Source organism: Desmodus rotundus, chromosome 12 (genome assembly GCF_022682495.2).
Source record: "Desmodus rotundus isolate HL8 chromosome 12, HLdesRot8A.1, whole genome shotgun sequence".
Classification (NCBI taxonomy): Eukaryota; Metazoa; Chordata; class Mammalia; order Chiroptera; family Phyllostomidae; genus Desmodus; species Desmodus rotundus.
The window spans coordinates 86,405,741-86,420,382 of record NC_071398.1 but is presented as its reverse complement, the minus strand read 5'-3'; the positions used below and the strand labels follow the sequence as shown (position 1 = coordinate 86,420,382).

The 14,642-nt window shown below is 42.2% G+C and overlaps 1 long non-coding RNA gene across 3 annotated transcripts in view; it reads left to right on the top strand.

Moving 5' to 3' along the window:
* Nucleotides 1–14,376, top strand: part of LOC123478824 (uncharacterized) — a 96,282-nt gene extending 81,906 nt beyond the window's left edge. For 2 of the 3 annotated variants that reach the window (XR_006654174.2, XR_008425758.1), the window contains exons 5-7: nt 6,499–6,679; nt 7,790–7,910; nt 13,892–14,376. This is a non-coding gene — a long non-coding RNA (uncharacterized lncRNA). The remainder of the gene's footprint in view (nt 1–6,498; nt 6,680–7,789; nt 7,911–13,891) is intronic. The other variant, XR_008425759.1, reaches the window with a different exon arrangement.
* The last annotated feature ends 266 nt before the right edge of the window (nt 14,377–14,642 follow it).

Below are 14,642 nucleotides of genomic sequence, written 5' to 3'. Positions count from 1 at the left end.
CATGGCCTTAAACCACCATCTGCTGGAAGGCTGGGAAGGACACTTACCCTCCAGCATCAGGCCTGGCTGCCCTCGGGCCACCAAGTGAGAAGCAGGTTTGCCTTCTCTGGAAGGTTTCTCAGAGCTTCGTTCCCATCCTCGGCGGTTTTATCTTTGGGGTAGGCCCCCTTCTTCCCCCAAAGGACTGTACTTCTAGTGGATGTGCAAGGAGCCTTCATTCATACGTTCATACCAGACGCTCTGGGACACAGGTACAACGATAATCATTTTGTATCTTTGACCAACTTTGCTTTCTTTTCTTTTGTAAGTCAGTCCAACTTCAAGCCCAAACCCTAACACTGGGGACAGCTGGTAATTAACCTCTTTCTACTCCAAGTAGTAGCCAGCGTGAGTGATTCTTCCCTCTGAAATAGCCTAACCAGGTTTTAATACACCAAAAAGACTTTCGCCCGTAGCCCTCTGGTCATCTATTCTCCTTAATAGCCTTTTATGAGGGACCTTATCAAAAGCTTGCGAAGAAATCCAAGTAAATTATGTTTCTTGGTTCACCTTTACCTACTATTTCATTAACTTTTTCAAAAACAATATGACATAGTTTTCAACATAATTAAAGGGGTTGGGGAAAAGGGAACTTTAACTACCGCTTGACAGTTTCCGTAGTTGCCTAGGAGAGCTGGGTCACTTCTCATAGTCTGGCTCTGCTTAAGGACACTAATTTATTTCCCAGGCTGTCTGGCGAGGTCAGCCACTAGTTCAAGGTGGAAATGACAAGCTTTTAGGCTTTCCAGTGTGCAGTACTCAGCTCTCCAGAGAGCATGAAGGAAGGAAACCGCAAGTTTATCCAGGTCTGGCCCAGAGAAAGGAAATGATGGGAAGAGCCAAGACCAGGGCAGGAGAGCTACCCCGGGACAGTCTCAGACACTCCCAAACTACTCTTTATTTTTGTGTGAGCAAAGGAGGGGCCGATCACAGAACTGGGGAAAACTTTCAGAGTTCCAGAGATGGCAAGCCCAAAGCAGGGGTGGGCTGAGGGGGCAGAATGAGAAAGACAGAATTTGGAATTAAATGAGCTCACACGTATTTAATTAACTAGTAGTTATTCTATTTACTAGTATTAGCCGCATGAAAAACGATGATATTCATAATCATAATTTCAGTTGTATTTGTTGAGTCTCTTATGAGCAAGTATGTGCTAGGCATGTGTACATGCCTGTTTCCTTTAAGCTTCATAACCAAGCATATCATTAGATATCATTATCCTCAATTTATAAATGAGAAGAATAAGGCAAAGAGAGTTTAAAGGACGTGACGGTCACACAGTTAATAAATTGTCAAATCGGGGAGGCAACCTCCTCCGGCTAATTCTGAAGCGCATGGATTTTCATGATGCCCGCTAGTCAATTCTTAGCTCTTTTAAGTGTCAAGTTCTCCCGTAAGTCTGATATCTTCTAAACATTTTAAATATGAATTACCAGTTTTTGTAAAATAAGTGTCATTATGCAGTGGTTAAAAAAGTAAACACTACTTCATTTGTATTAAAAGTTCACAAAAACATTCAAGGGTTATAGTCCTCCGGACATCTTGATGACTCTCCATTTTCACCGCTCTGAGAATTTGGAAGCACGTACTTGTTTACAAAGAACTCTGGCTGACAAAACGCTAGTAAAATTGGCTTTTCATGTACAAAGGGACTAGTATGGAAAAGCAGAAAAGCTTCCATTTCTTTCTGGCTTACTTCTTGGTTTCCGCTGGCTCAATGCCTAGTTTTCCTTATGTCCTAAGAAATGGGCCATTTTTAGTCTTTTCAGAAAGCCCACCATAATCGCCCAACCGCATATTTCATGCTTCACAAGAGGTGATGGCCTCGTATCAGAAAGCCCTTTCCAAAGTATCTTTTGAAGACCCGGGATCCGCTCCCAGGTTCTGCTGCAGCTCCTCTGTTCCCGTGATCACGACACCTTACCTCCTGGCTCATGCATGCTCCTTGTGAAACATCCAGTGTCTCAGGGAACAAGTAGCTACCCCAAGGCACCTGGGCCAGGCCAGTAGCCCAGCTCATAGGCTTCCCTCTCCTGATTTGTCAAGACAATGGCCCTTCAGACCAGGAGTCTGAGAAGCTGAGGAACCAGAAAAGCAACTTGGGCTCTTCTTCAAAGAATGAATGTGCTAATAGGAGAGAATGCAAATGTGGCAGCTGAGAGAAAAGTCAACTTTTCGGGCTAGCATCGAAACTGGGAGCCTGGGTGAGAAAGCGCAGTCTCCTGTCTCAGGAGGGGAGAGAGCCTGGGCTGCTGGTCCTCTTTGAGGTTAAATACAGGGGTGGGCAAAAGTAGATTTACAGTTGTGAGTATGCACAACACAGAGCTGATTCTTGTGTTGTTTATTTATTATTGTATTTATTATTATTATTAACCTGCTTTTGCCCACCCCTGTAAGTCCGAAGCTGGCAGTTTTGAAGAAATGTGTCAGGGTCCATTTTCGGAGAGCAGGAGGCATTAGCCCTGCGTGTTCACCGGGGTGTGGTCATTAGGCAGGTCTCTGTGTGACATGCTGGGCAGAGGTGCAGAGACCCTGGGCTGTGCAGGGAAGCAGAAGGGGTCCTACCAAGGTCGTTGTGTTCCAATTGTAGCTCTGGCACTGTCTAGCTTCAGTGGCCTTGGACAAGTAAATTTTGATTTGTTAATATGAGTTACAGTTTCCTCATCTGTAATGTGGGAATAATGCCTGCCTTAGCTCGTGGGTTGAGGAATATGTAAGACAGTATATGCAAAGTGCCTGGTTTCTTTTCCATGAATTTCTGACCCGTTACCTTTCTGAACACCAAGTTTAGATTCATAGTATGACTTCATGTTTTCTATATTCTCTCCACTGATGGTAAGGAAATAATATATCTCAGGTATATTTCGTCTAAGATGAAAATGTAGTGACTAAAGTTTCCCCCCAATGGGACCCATGGATGTGGAAAAGATTTTTTAAAATAATTTAATAATAGATGAAAAGCCTTAGAGAGCTGTACAGTTTAGATGACATTACATGTATTTCCTTCCAACCTGCATTTTACCATTTAAAGCAGGGAGGGATAGGGCCTCTGGGCATTTTGACAAGTGACTTTGCATCATTATTGTAGTCTGGGGTTAAAAATCACATGCACTACACTCAGCTGAGTTAAAAGCATAGAGCATTTTATATTTTCGATGTAATTTCTCATTGTGTTCTGACCCCTCATCTCTCTCTGAACAGGGAAGCAGAGGGGAACTGAATGGGACTTAAAACTTGACAAACAAAGATGCCCCTTATCCTATAGACAGCAGCCTCTTAGAGTAAATGCCCAGTTTTCAGGGCTTCTCCTCTCTCCCCCTACCTGGGCTCGGGAGGAAGCTCTTGTACCCTCATGGTGGTAGGGGAGGGGGCCTCAGGCTGGCTGGTTATCTCGCTCCCTTGCTCATCTTTGCTGCAGATGTCTCTGGTCTGTTCCCCGGGTACCATGGGCTGGTAGCTACAGAGGAGTGGATCCTTCATCTGGTATTTTGGGGTCTGTGTTTAATCCTGTCCAGGAGTCCTTGCACTCTACAGTCATCCTGTTCCAACTCAAGGCCTCTGTATGTCCTCTGGCCTCTCAGTGTCTCTGGATCTTCCCACAGGTATACATGGAGACCTCTGGATTCCAGTGTAACAAGTGCAGGCACTGGGGAGCCAGAAGCTCTACTTCAGGGTCCCTAAACAATGACCTTGGCCAGGTTAACTTAACTGGAAATGGTACCATGTCACTGAGGTTTCAGTACAGATGCAGGTTTCTGGAGGGAGGGGAATGCTGGGATTGAAATTCTCCTGGTATGTTCACAGGAAAGCAGGGAACAAGCCCCACTGCTCTGGAGAATCCCTAGTATGGGTTGTGGTGGGAGGTCAGGGACACACACACAATTGGCTAGTTTTCTTTTTCCCTGCTTTCTCCATTTCTTCCTCCTCCCAGTTCCAGAGCAACTTTCAACTTTCTCTCCAGGTGAAAATGCCCTTTATATCATATTCTAAATTCTCTGCACTCGTCAAATTCCATATTGTCTCTCAATGTATTGTTTTCCTTATATAAAGGAAAGCCCCTTTATTCTCAGTTTATCTTTCAAGATTATCATTCTATTAAGCACTCAGAAAATTACTAATATGATGGTAAATGTTGAGCAATGGTTTCTTTTTCCCAGCTGGTATTTACCCATCACCTAAAGACTGAGGAACATTGATTCGAAGGATGGAGACCATAAAAAATCATGACTTAAAGGAAGAGATTATATCACTTCAACTTCAAAAAATGATTATCTGTTATGTAGAGTTTGGAGATGACCCCACCCTAGTTACCTGCTCCCATTCAAGTACTTAAGTGAAGCTTAGCAAGCAGCATTGGGGAAGAAGTTGCTTTACTGAAGGGACCGTCAAAGCTGTAACCACGTTCCCAGTTTGTGCTAAGCCCGGCAAAGTGGCACTTAGAAGACGATGCGTAGGCCAAAACTTCCAAACGTGCCATTTCCCAGTGCGGCTTGCCTTTTCTGGTCACTACATCCCATCGTTAGAAGCATCCACTAATTTTCTTCCTAATGGATTCATGTAAACTCATTGTAAGAGTTGATCAGCAGTCTTCATTCTCTCTCTCTCTCTTTTTAAGGAGGTGACCTACTCACCTTGCGTGATTTGAAGACGACAAGAAGTTGCAATTCTGCTGAGCAGAATATTTTCATAACTTTATTGAATCCATTTAACAAGCATTTGGGGGGCTTATCCTTGGTGCCAAGCCACTGCTCTCGGTACTGTAGCTGAGAGCATGTCTCTGTTGTAGCAGCAAGTATAGAGAAGTAGAAAAAGACAACATTTAAGGAGACAGGAAATAGAAAGCCTGGGGTGGTTGCATTGGAAAAACAACAAATACGCTATCCATCATCAAAAGCATAGAAAAGGAATGCATTTCTTTATCTTCTTATCCTCTTTGTATAAAAATTAAAATTAGTGGAATCTGTTATAACTGCGTCTGGAAACACAAGGATTACTTGGGGACTGCACTATCGCCCTTTTTAACTCCTAAAATGAAGCATCATTTTACTCGGAATGAATTTGGAGCATGGTGATAAAGCCCACGTGCCACTGAATGCCTTTCTCCCTAGTATGACTGGTCTGCTCAGTGTCGTTTACCACGCTTCCTGCTGAAACACCTCGCTCCCTCTCACTGTCTACGACTGGGCGTCCTCCACACTCATGGAGTCCCTTTCTTCGTGGAACTTTCTTGGACTCTCCCAGCCAATGCTGACATGAGTCCCTTCTTTGAGTTCCAGTCACATCTCTAGTTAGCCACAAAACTAGATTGAGAGCAGGGTCTGTGTCTTAAATTTCCCTGTATCTTCCATAACGCTGAGAAAAATGATCGATCTGGTGCAGGCCTCAACAAATAAATAAGTAGGTATATACTTATTGAGTACCTTTAAGGATAATATTAAAACAGCTAATACCTAGTATAGCATGGCCACTGACCATTGAGAATACTTTTACCAATATGAGTATACATACACATATATAATACATTATTACACAGGGTAGGTATCTCACATGCTCATAATATTATGCAGATGCTCACGATATTACCCAGATGCTCACAATTTTACTCAGGGTAGAAATATTATCCTCTACTTTATAGATGAGAGATGAGGGAGTGGAGTTTCAGAGAAGTTCAAAGTACTTGCTCAGGACCTACAACTGATGGAAGACCCTAGATCTCTTTCATCCAAAACCCGTGCTCTTCCCACTGTGCTGCTGTAATAATTACTACTTGGTGGTGGACCGGGTCCTCCATCCCCTTGGGTTGAGGTGTGCCTTTCAAAGAGAGGGCACGGGGTGCCTGGTGAGTCTGACTACAGCACATGGATAATCAGCTCACTTAGACTAAGCCCTCTCCACTGGGGGACCTGCATGGTCACCACTGACTCATTTGTGGCCAGTTTACACACTAATGTGCCTGTGTTATACAAATGTGGTTGGAGAAGGTTATTTTTCAAAGCCAAAGGTCTGAGAGCTGTTGGAAAATTCACAGTGGCTCCCTTGAAACCTCTCAGTGGTTCAGTTGTGGTTCAGTTGTATCTTTTTTGTTAAGAGGGAAAAAGTTATACTTCCCTTGAATTCCTTATATAATATTAAAGTACTTTGAACCTGAGTTTTTAATATAAAAACAAGATAGTATCATCCAAGCATTGGGTTGGTGACTCAGAAGAGAAAGACAGCCTCTTTTCATTTTGGTCGGTCATCACTAAGGAGTCAAGTAAACAACACATTTCAACAGCGGGTAGAAAGCTATAAGCTCATCAGCCCCATTCCTTCTCTGGAGCCCACAGGAACATTTCATTCCCACCTTGTTAGGTTGGGGCCATGGCCAAAAACATCAGGACAGAGGGACCTATACCACTTCTAGTCCTGCCCTTTAAAACATCTTAAACAATATTCCAGCATTTGCTTCCCCCTCCACAGTGAGTTCAGATGCCACTGGTTTAAGATTCCGGCGTCACAGAATAATGGAAGGAATTCGGGTTCCTGAGTCACCACTTGGAAGAGAGCCTCCACGGAGAGCTGCCAGACTTGCCCTGGATGGTGACACGAGGGAAGAGTGAATGTATGTGTGAGGTCACTGAGGCTGCTGTCAGAGCAACTGGTATGTATCGCTCTCATACAGCAAGTGGTATCAGAAGAGGGGTATTGACAAAACCGTATTCCTTGATTGTTACACTATCCTAAATACATATCAGCCCTGTTCATTGGTTTCCTAGTTCAGCCACAGGCAGAAAGGAAACTCGTACCAGAAAATGGAAAAATGGGAATTCAGATTATGCAGTGACAAATCATTTTGTATCACTATTGCCTGCTATTAATTAGAAGGCAGTCCCATGCAGTTTGTATCCTTAGGGGAAAATGGTTAGAAAACAGGATTTTAGCAGTGTTTTTGGTTAATCTAGATATGTATTACAAGAATGAGATGACTAGGAAAGAATTCATGGGTTTGCAAGTAGAAACAGAATAGAATACAAAGTCCAGCAATTTGTTAGAAAAAATAAATTCATTTTAGACTCAGAAAGACATGGTAACAAAAAAGGCTTTAAGTGACAAATAGCTAGTAAAAATTCTCAGGGGAATTAAGTTGAAGCAAAAATCAAGTCAGGGGTATAGTCTTCCCACCTGTTGTTTTTGATAGCCTCAGTGTATCTAGGTAACTGTGAGAGAGAGAGAGGCATGGAGGTGAAGAGGCAAAGAGAAAAGGTAGATTTGATAATGTCTGGAAAGTAACTGTGTGTGCTCACTAGCACATGGACTCCCCTGGAAGCAAATATGTCATACACCCTCTAAGTTTTTGAGAATCACGTTACTGAAAAACCAGGGGCTAGGATTTGAAAACTGCTTGCTTGTTTAAGGCCTAAAACAATTCTTGACTTCCCAACCCATTCTAGACTGAACAGAAGTCAAGCTTTTAGAGCTGCTCTGTTCTGAAGAAAAGGTGCTCTCCCAAAACCACTTCACATGTGGTCAAAGAGAAGAACAAGTAAGGGGGTCCTTCCTACAGCCAACTCCACACACATCCTCCATGCCCAGAGGATGTGGGCTTCTCAGTGCTGACCTGGAGGGGTTCTAGCATGGCTGTGGGCCATGACGCTGCATGTTGTCTCTTTCTTTGCAAATGGGATTATTTTCCCATCCTTGTCCCACCATTACAAATGGGTTGTGATGGTGGGGAAGCAGGATGCAGATAACTTGTCTCTTTAATATACAGGCTACAATGCCTACAGGTGTTACATGACTGATGGAGAAGATGGCTCATCGCCCAGATGTTCTGGACATCCATCAGGAGGTGGTGACTGGATGGGACCTTGCACTGTCCTCCTTGGGGTGAGGTGAGTTTGCTCCATGAGTGTGAAGAGAGTAAGATGGATATTTGGTGTCCAGAAGGGTAGACTAATGGCAAGACACTTTTAGCATTACCTTTCTCTTCTGGGACACGCAGAAAGATTACATCTCCCAGGCCACCTGCAGCCAGATGGGCCGTGTGATCCTGACCTCTGGCCAATGGAACATGAGTAGGAGTGATGACAAAGTATACTAATCCAGGTATATCTTCTGTACATTTTTCCCCCATCTGAACAACCAGAAAGCAAAGGGCTCCAAGACGGAAGGAGCTCACCCCCTGCCAGACGCTCCTGAGTAATGGCCTTGTACTGAGTTATAGTACTTCTATTTGGAAATGTGTTTTATAGTAGCCTGCACTGATTACCTGGACTAATATACTATTCTAAACTGAAAACTAGTTCTAAAAGCTGGAAAACCTTTTTATTACCCTTGAAAGAAGTAAAATTATCATCATCATCACCATTATCTACACATTTGGTCCAAAACAACAACAAAAAACTTTCTAAGTTCCTGTAATTTGTCAGGCACCATGGCAGAAATTGGAATGTGGAAAGGAATAAGACATTTTTTCTGGCCTTGTCCATAATCTGGTGGGAGGAAACACATAGATAAACAAATAAGGACATAAAGAATTCTATTCTGGGAGGGCCAGTCATAGGTACAGATGTCACAGAGGAGGTTACCTATGTATCAGGTTCAAGGGTGAAGAGGGATTTTCTAGGTAAATAGGGCAGGTGGAAAGAGGTCTAAGTAGAGGAAACAATTAGTGTGAAAGCATGCAGATATGAAAATCAGGAAAAAGAAATTTATTTCTACAGTTGGAGATGAAAAAGACATATTTATTACTCTCAACTTCACTATCAACTTTAACATCCTACCATCAGAGTTATTTATTAATTTCCATGCAGAGTGACCACGTGGGTTTGATCCCTGTTCTCCAGATCTCAGCCCAAGGGAGCATAGGCAGCCGACTAAGCATTCATCAGGAGAGTTAGCTCTATAGTTCACTTGCTGTGTAATATGGGCTGAGTAACTGGACTTGTCTTTCTTTATGTCACTAGTACTGCTGTACTAAAGAGAGAACTCATACTTATCCATTGTGACTTACAGTAGAGTTATGCAAGTCCGGTAAGTAACACATGTGAAACCTGATTTAAAAACTCATGTTTACATGTTTAAAAGACTGTGAGTGAAGGAGGGTTGGGGTGATATGGGCCAGAGTCATAGCAGTTGGTATGCCGTCACACTAAAGAACACATTTTACTTCTTTCTGGTGGCAGTCGACTGGCATCCTCAAACATACCCTACCTGTGGGCTGTGGTACACCTGCAGTAGACCTGGAGGGAGCAGGGGGCACATTGATTTAGGGATGTCCATGTGACAGGCTGGACCCCTCGGGTGTGTTTACTCAGTGTGCATGAAGTCAGTGTAGCCAGAGCAGGAATCAGGATCAGAGTTTAAGAGGCAAATAAACATTCAGTCAGAGGCAGGCTGGTGTTGGGAGTGAGTGGGCAAGGCTGTAAATGCGAAAATGAATCACCAGATCTGAAGCCAAGAGTGTGAGGAACAAGTCAGGATGTAGAATGTAAGTGAGTTGGGACAAGTGGTTCGGAACAAAGGTTACAAACAGTGAAGGCATTGAAGGTCCACCTTTCACTGTGGTCCCAGTTCTATGGCCTGGACAGTGCATTTATTGGATAGCACGGTTTTCTATGGCAGGATGGCACATTTTTATACATAGGCATCTAGGGCATGACAAAGAGATGTGAGCCTCAATCCTTAAACTGAGCATCATTGTCCAGGTCTTGGGACGTGAGAACTCCAAGTGAAATAAACCCTGGGTCACTTGTCCCCTGCCATCTGCCTTCTTCCCCATTTCTAAGTGTGGAACACACTTCAGAGCTTCAGCAGAGCACTGCCTCTCAGTCTATCAGTGGCATCCAAGGAGGCCACGTAGCAGGCGTGGAGATGCCATTGGCCCCCATATTGGAAATAAGTCCCTAAAATACCCCATTTTCTCTTGGTGGTACATCATAGACCTGTGATCCATGCATCTCTCTAAAACCCTCTTAAACCTATTTAGATTATCATAATCTAGATAACCTTACAAGGACACAAGTCCGGCATAGGCAGCTACTTCCTAAAGTCGTACTTCCATGCCTTTGAGACCCTACGCCTGTATCCTCAAGGCATAGATGCTCCTGGTATTTTGAGATCAGTTAAACCACTTCATTTGTATCTATTGAGATCTTAGAGGCTGTGAGGTAGAGAGCTTTATCTTTGTAATCAAGGCCTGTATGACTTTACCCAAGTGAAGTCAAGAGTGGTGCATCCGAGACACTCAGGCCAAACCTCACCCAGACTAGAAACTTGGATGACATTGCAGCCCATCCAACCCATCAATAAGTCCTTGAAGCTTTCACCCTGCTCTCTCCCTCCCCCGATTTACAATTCCCTCTCTTTTAGGAGAAGGATGGTGGAATTACTTAGCATTGGAATTAATACTATAAAGAGCTACCTTCTCATTTGAGTAATGCTAATTCATCTCCATCCCCGGCCCTTCACTACCTATTAGAAATATCCTGACAGCCTGCATCTCATTACCACTGCAGCAGGTCCAGCTCCCAAGAATAACCTTCTAAGGAGGATGAAATGCACGCCAGTGCATCTAATACCAGGGCATTCACATTCATATTTTTAGCAGCATATATCAGTTAGCCCAACCTTTCGTGTACTGTATGTACTTTTAATAATCTCCATAAAAGCCTGATTTCCAATCCCTAGGCTCAAGCTGACAGTGTAAATAAAATCACCCAAATCCACAGGGTAAGAGAAATGAAAATGACAAGGATTAAAATTTGGTCAAACCTCTTTCTTTTTAAAAATTCAGCTTCCCTTCCAATTGGATCACAACCCTCTGTATGCTCAGCTTAAGACCAGACGGTATGCTTTCACTTTTATTCCTCTCTGCAGCAGGCTTACAGTATTTAGTGAGAGTCAGTAAAGAATGTGTGCTGGGTGGAGAGTTAATACCATAATCCCCCATCGTTGGGGTCAAATGCTGAATAGAGCAAGAGACTTAGAAAACATGTTGCATGCAATCGCAGGAAAAGATGCATCAGCACGCTGTTCTGTGCACACTGGCATTCCTCACCCACAAGTAACGGCCACGAAGTAATAGAGGGTGTGAAGAGAAGCGTACTTGAAGTCAAGTGTGTGCACAGAGGCACGGGTGGAAGACTGGAGCGCATGTCTTAATACCCACGTGCTCCGGTGGGTATTTGCACCATTTCTAATTGCTTCTTCCCAAGTACCTGCTTGGATTTAGTTCCTGAGTAACACATTTAGCCACTAAATTGTTTCACAGAGTTGAACCCTGCGCTATCTCTTTTCACTCTTCAGCAGTGGGTGTGAGCATTGTTCTCAAAGTGCTGTAATGCATCCGTCTCTGGAGAATTCTGTTAACGAACCGGTAGAAATTTGAGGCACTGCCGGCAAAAAGGGTTGAACAGCCACCTTCCATTGTGTCTTGGGAAAGTCAACCGAACTTCCCTGGAGTAAGATTACAGGCAAATAAATAACTTTGTGTGGAAGTTCTATAAAGAGAAGTGTGTGCATGTGAATGGTTGACCATAAAATAACAAGTTGAATTTATTTCATTTTTTTCCTACACTAATATTTTATTTTATTTTTCTCTTACAAATTTTTTATTTCCAACCCCCATCCCCCTCCGCTCTGGCACCGATCAATTTGTTCTCTATATCTATGTGTCTGGTTCTGTTCTGTCTTGTTTATTTATTTATTTTTTAAGATTCCACATATAAGTGAAATGACACAATATTTTCTTTCTCTGTCTGCCTTATTTCACTTAGCATAGTAGCCTCTAGGTCTATCTATGTTGTTTTCAAACGGCAAGATTTCATTTTTTTTATCGCTGAATAATATTTCATTGGATTTATTTTAAACTATATCCTTCAAAGTAGTAACTATTATAGATCAGCATTTTAGTTTTTTAAATTTATTTTTAAATTTACATATAGTAAAATTCACTATTTGGGGTGTAGAGGTCCATAATTTTGACGAGGCAGAGCTGTGTAAGCACTACCGCAATCAAGGTACAGGACAGTTCCGTCACGCTCAGCATCCCTTTTGCTGTTTAGTTGCAGTCACCCCTGTCACCCCCAGACGCTGACAGTCTTAAATCTTCATATATATGATTTTACAAATGTAGAATTTGCACAATTATAAGTGATGACTTGAAATCACATTTTATTTGTATATATAAAAGAAAATAACGAAACATCACCTGCACATTTTAAGCAAAGTTACATGTATATATAGACACACACACATGTCTACATATATCTCTCTATATACATATAGACATATCTATGTATATCTAAATGTACATATCTATGTGTATATATCTATGTATACATATATGGATACATATACATATATACACACATATATATATACACATACATAACTAGAAAGCTAACTTTCTCTTGTCATAAAATGCTTATTTATTGCTCAATAAATTCAGGGCTTGCAGGAGCAGTAATTTAATCCACTATTGTATCAACGTGGACAAGTTCTTATTCAGTGCATATTGAATTGAATACTAACCCCCAGACTGAGTAATGATTTTTACTTAAAACTTTAAAATCGCGTGACAATTATAATTAGAGATTTGATGCTCCTAACGTTGTAACTGTACCTTAAAGGAAGCCAGGAAAGAGAGGCGAGGTAAGGTAATAAGGGGGAGGAGAAGAGATTATCGTGTGTGTGCACGTGTCTGGGGGATCGCAACCCCAGCCCCTGGTCCGCAGACTGTGATGGAAGCTGACTTGCTTTTGCACCAGACCAATGCTACATCCGTATATGTTACGAAATGACTGAAAAGCTAATGGCCTTAAAGAGAAAACTGTCAGAAAAATTATTGATTATGTTTTTATAGTCGTTTATGAGGATAATCTTTTTTCTTTTCTCTAACTTAAAAAGGGCAGAATTTATGTGAGAACACTGAGTAAGGTTGGATCCTAAGCAGGAAGTATAAGACATGTTATGAGTAATTCAGATTAGCATCTCTTTCTACAGGGCACATGGACTAAATTACTAAAGAAATCTTATTTCAAGCAAATAAATCATCAATTGTTTAAAACGGTAATATCAATGCATCCTTAATCTTATACACACTATTTTATCTACAGTTGTACTGGTCCAAAGCTAACCTCTCAGTCTCCCGTATTGGCTCCTCCTTCTCTACCTCATATTCCTTTCCTCAGACTGCACTTGTTTGCATGGAGGACAATTTACACCTCTAATTAGACAGAGACTCCCAACCTACCTCTCCAAAGCAGGTTCCCCTCGTGAGTCACGGACAAATATTTCCAGCTCTGTCTTCACATCTTTCCCTAGATACTCGACAGGCCCAAACTTCAATTGTTTAAAATGGAACCCAATATCTGTTAAGCCAAGTGGAACACAGAATTTTCCATATCTTCTATTACTCCTATCTCACTTCCTGTTTCTTTCACTGGGCTGAAGGCAATGAACATGTATCTTTCCCCTCATGCCTGGCACAGTGCCTGGCATCTGGTCATCATTTATTAGTATTTGTGGAAGAAATGAGTGCATGTGACTCTCATATGCATGTAAATAAGGGTTTATTTCCACCCCAAGCCCCAACGTCTATGAGTGGTTTTTAAATGAATGAGTAGTTTGGATACACATAAAGCATTTATTCTCACACCAACTACTAACTACCATAGCTACCTAATGTGTAGGGATCAAATATTTTCTGCTTTAGGTAGCAGGAAAACTAGCACATTTCTGGTTTTTTCTATTTTTTTCTTCTCACTGAAATCATCTCGGTGTTTATTCTACATGGTAACATAAGTATTTTTCCATGTATTAAAAAGTCTCCGGTATTATTTTCACTGATTGAATAATATTGCCTCAGCAGGAAGCCCTCCTTGCTTTACACCACGAGTCCAGTTGGAACATCCTGCGGACCTCAGACAGCACTTAACTGCTGTTCGGCCGTCTATCCCCAACACCAGTGCTTCTCAGACTGTGGTCCCTGGACCAGCAGCATCATTGACATCTAGGAACGTGCTGGAAATGAAAATTCTTGGGCTCCAGCTCACACCTTCTGTACCAGAAGCTCTGGTGTGGGGCCCAACAACCTGGGCTTTAACAAGCTTTCCGCGTGATTTCGATGTACACAAGGCAGAGAACCACTGTGCTGTAGTTGCCAGTGAAAGGTCTGCCTGCTGTATGGAATCTTCCTGAACTAACTCTTTGTCCACCTGCTTTCTGTATTCAGTTAAGTCCCTCATCAGTTCCACACCATATTCATATGGAGAAAAGCCTCCTGTATTTGACAGTGAGACTTTAGAACAGGGCCTGCTTTCCTGATGTACATAAAAAATAAATATAAGTATGCTATAGGGCAGTAAATTTTTAACTGAGTTTAAGCAACAGAAGTCGTGTGTGTGTGTGTGTGTGTGTGTGTGTGTGTGTGTGTGTGTGTGAGAGAGAGAGAGAGAGAGAGAGAGAGAATATGTTTTGGAGACCTGGTCCCTAGTCTGTTCATGTGTACAATTCATTTAGTCTCTCTGAGCCACATTGTTCTTATCTGAAAATGATAGGTAATCTGCAATTTCCCTTCCAGTTGGAAGTTTATTGTTTTTCACTTTTTTATTGTTTAGCTT